The sequence below is a fragment of the Amblyraja radiata genome, unplaced genomic scaffold (assembly GCF_010909765.2).
Source record: "Amblyraja radiata isolate CabotCenter1 unplaced genomic scaffold, sAmbRad1.1.pri S133, whole genome shotgun sequence".
In the NCBI taxonomy this organism is placed as follows: domain Eukaryota; kingdom Metazoa; phylum Chordata; class Chondrichthyes; order Rajiformes; family Rajidae; genus Amblyraja; species Amblyraja radiata.
In genome coordinates, this window is record NW_022630119.1 from 22,435 (window position 1) to 26,891 (window position 4,457).

Here is a 4,457-nt window from a genome sequence, read left to right on the forward strand (position 1 = left end):
ATATGCTCCAATACCAACAATAAAAATGTGGATTTCAAACATGTTCGAAACACCACACCTGGAAGATATGAGACTCCTCCTAGCAGGTAAAGCAGACCACTTCCAAAAGACGTGGTCTGCATTTATGGAACTATTACAAGCATAAGTTGCAATAGTAATTTACAATATAAATGGTACCTGGATAAAATCGTACGGGGGGTATAAAATAAAAAAACAAAAAAAAACACGGTTAATATATCCTTTTTTGCGGAGTTTTGTGTTATAATAGAGCGATTGTTTTTTCATTTTTTTCTTTTCTTACTAGGGTCTATTTTCTTTCTTTACTTCCTTCTCTAACTTCTTCCCTAAGGGGCTTTCTACTCTCAACACTTTCCTGCACCTTCACGATTCTTGCTCACTTCCCTTACTTCTTTTATTTCTACCTTTTTTTAAAGCTCGAAAAACGAAGTGGTACAACAAATGTAATAAGATATATGTGATGTGTATTACTGTAATTTACTGTACTTCTAATTAAAATAAATAAATAAATAAAAATCTCGTGAACCTACGCTGCACTGCTTCAATCACAAGGATGTCCTTCCTCAAATTAGGAGACCAAAACTGTACACAATACTCCAGATGTGGTCTCACCAGAGCCCTATACAACTGCAGAAGATGTTCTCCTCAACACCACGCACAATCTCATCAAATGCCAGTTTCTGTCACGTTTGGGGTATATTACAGTGGCCATTTAACCGACGCACAGGCTGACATCGAGACTTCAGGATTCTAACCGGTTAGAGTCGCTGGAGCTGTAAGTATCGGTAGCATCTGCCAGCCCTTTATCCGAATCAGAAATTAATCGCCTTCAAAATCCAATGTGAAAAGTGTGACTGAGACAATAGTGGATTGAAACCTACTTTTAATATCGCTACCAAAATTTTAATTCACTATTTTTATAATTAAATTAATAAATTAGGTAATAAATTTAGTTTAGAGATAGTTTAGTTTAGAGATACAGCACGGAAAGACACATTAACACTGTCCTACACAAACACTAGGGACAAGTTTACAATAATACCAACACCAAGAGTGTGGGAGGAAACAGAAGATCCCGCAATAAACACAAGCAGGTCACGCGGGTAACACACGCGTTAGAGTTGCTGCCTAACAGCGACAGATACCTTTTTCGATCCTGACCACGGGAGTTTGTACCTTCTCCCCGTGACCTGTGTGGGTTTTCCCCGGGTGCTTTGGTTTCCTCCCACACTCCAATGAAGTACAGGTTTGTAGGTTGTAAAAATGTAAATTGTGTAAATGTAAATCACTAGTGTGTGTAGGACAGTGCTAGTGTGCGGGGATCTCTGTGGGCCGGTGGCCTATTGACAATAGACAACAGGTGCAGGAGGAGGCCATTCGGCCCCTCGAGCCAGCACCGCCATTCAATGTAATAGTAAGATTAAACGAGAATTTACCAGTTTGAAGTTTGATCTGTATTTTATGAGGAGTTACGATGAGGGATTACGTGAAGAACCCGCTCAGTGCGCAGGCGCGACATACTTCCAAGCAGCGGTGTGGAATCACAGATAGACACAGTTATTTGAAGTAAACATTGTAAAGATAAGGAGACATCAATTTATTAGTTTGATCCATATAATGAGGTTGGGAGCGGAGGGCACGTAATCCCTCATCGTAACTCCTCATAAAATACAGATCAAACTTCAAACTGGTAAATTCTCGTTTAATCTTACTATTTTACTTCGGAGTCACGTGAGTGACTACGTGAAGACTTCAAAGCTCTGTGATTTCAAACCGTGTAACAGTTCATACTTCACTCGCTGCCGAAGTCATTCGAGGGAGGAAGTATGTTATCGTAATCAACCATGAATCTGTTTGTAAAAACAATAATGGTGTTATTAACAACAACAAGACCAATTGCTCCCCCGGGCTTAAATTATATATTTTTTGCAGATTCTTTTTCTGCAAACGATACAGGTTCTGTCAGTGGTTTGTTATAAAAGTTTGGAACGTATACTCCCTAGACCACCCTGCAGTAGCCAGGATGTGGTCCATAGGCTCGTCCATCCTCTTAGTTACTGACGTGGAAGCTGTCCTGGTGGAATAAGATTTTATACACGTTAGTATTTACTCCAGCAACTCCCAGTACCTGCTTGAGCCACTAGAGATAGTTTAGCTCGTCACCCGACCATGAGGTTTCCTGTGGCTGACCCATGAGGCTTTTTCCTCTCCCTCGGTATTCCTTATTGTGTCGATCTCTAAGTGGGTCATGACACATACAACGTGGTTCAGGTGGGTATGCCCGGAATTTCATGACTGGACCTGATGTTCCTGGTCTGTTCTGTTTGGCCAACCCTTGAATGGGCATGTGACACTATCTGGTGTTATAACCATGTTGTCCCATCGCAGTAGATGGGAGAGCTGGCTCTTTGTGTTGATGTAAGGCCACCAGCATGTCCATCTTCAGAGTAGGCTGTTCCAGGGTGAGTGACCTGGCTGGTGATCATCCCCTAAGGTATGTCAGGATTTCACTGACATCCCAATTTGGGTGTACCTATTTCTGGGGAATGGATTGATATACCTCTCCTGTATCTGATCACCAGTGAGCGGTACCCAAGTTGAGTAGGCTAACAGAACATGTCCTTCATTGTGGTGAAGACCTGCCAGGAGCTCCAGTACAGTTTTTTGTTATAGTTGAATGTGTAATTCCTGTTTTGGAAAACAGTGTACCATTTCTTGATGCTCCTCAGGTATGTTCCCTAGGATATGCGACGGAATGCTGTCATCAGGTTGATAGTGCTGCTGATCCAAGCACAGCAATGGTCTTCCCAATTCTGCAATTCTTTTAATGACCATGTCGAGGATCACTGGGAACCATGCTTGTGGACTTGGACCACTGTAATTTGCGTAGTACCCGACTGATGAAGCCGTAGTACCTATTGAAGAGGTAGAAGGAAAGGAAACATAGCGATTAGGTTCCCCCCACCCCTCAATACGCGGGAATGTCTCCATTGCCGCTGCCTTGAGATTGGTTTCATGTGACGTAAGTTAGTACGTGGTGATTTAATTGGATATAAGGAATCGATATCTGGTGTCCATATTGCTTAGTAATATCAGCAAATATTTTTGGTTTAAATGTATGTTTACAGTATTTAGCTCACCTGATAGGTGAGTTACTGATGGTCAAACATGTTTGACGACATACGGTTTCCAATTGTTAATAAATTGTCACCTAATATCGATGTTCTCCGCCCAAGTGGTTTGGTATATGCCACCACTGTGATGTTGTTATCCTATAAACGAACATGCAAATTTGGTGGATTACTGAGCAAATGCTTCACTAGAATTAAGTAAGTTAATATATAACATGTTTAAGTCAATTCATATTGGCATTAAGTATTACAAGCTCAGTAACACATCAGGACACATAAGATGTTACTCAAAACAGGTGGAAGTGTACAACCATAATCCTTCCTGCCGATAAATTCCATGATAACACTACAGATTAATCCATTTGCCCCCATATTACAGGTATGGAGATAGTTTTGAACACTAGTATCTCAGCTCATAGGAAAGGTACAAAGTTCAGTAGCTGGTAATGCTGCTATATCCCAATTACTTTGCCACGTAGTTGATTGGTGGTTAATGCACCATGACTGATAGACTTAATGAATACCAGATAACAACGTTGTGGATGGCCAACGTAAATATCTGGATATATATATTTTGTGCACCGTTCCCAGAGGCACTGCAATACTGGGTCGATGCGCGGAGTGGACGGAGCAAGCCCCTATTCCATCTCCCTGTTCCAAAATTCAATGTAATATTTGGTCCCTAGATAAGGGACGTATCAGATTATTAAACTGATAAGAACAGATCTTAGCCAAAAGGCCGAGAAGCGATGCAGCTAAAGCTGTATCCAAGGATAGTTTGTCGTTAATATATAGACATGCCATGACGGAATGTTTCTAAGTGTCAGGGCTAGTTGATTCTGGATAACTTTGACTTAAATGCCGCAACGCTCATCATGGTTACTCCATCCAGGTAATTGCGGTATATCCGAAACTTATATGAGAAGGTACTGAATAGTGTGCATCTTCAAGGTCGATGTCTACCATAAAGTATCCTTGGATCCATGGTAGTAGTTACAAATCCCATGAATGCGTATACCTGGTGAAATACTCAAGTGGTTTATCAACGATGGTGCGACATTCACCATCGTGGGAGGGTAGACCCCTTGGGGTGCTTGCTGAATTGGTGGCAAGATATTAATTCTATTCCCCTTGTATTTATTTTTTTGTATATAACTACCAAGAGTGATAGCTTCCTAACCAGGCGTGATTCACCCACCCCTTGTTAGTACAACCCTTAACCTTTATGTGATGGTAGGAACCATACTTATCTGTCTTCATTGTTGTTTTCTTCGGTTTCTGGTTCCTTGTTCTTGTAGGGACGATGTT

At 41.2% G+C, this 4,457-nt stretch overlaps 1 pseudogene; it reads right to left on the reverse strand.

The window, feature by feature from the left end:
• Positions 1-3,720: 3,720 nt before the first annotated feature.
• LOC116969244 lies at positions 3,721-3,900 on the reverse strand (annotated as a pseudogene).
• Between the last annotated feature and the right edge of the window lie 557 nt (positions 3,901-4,457).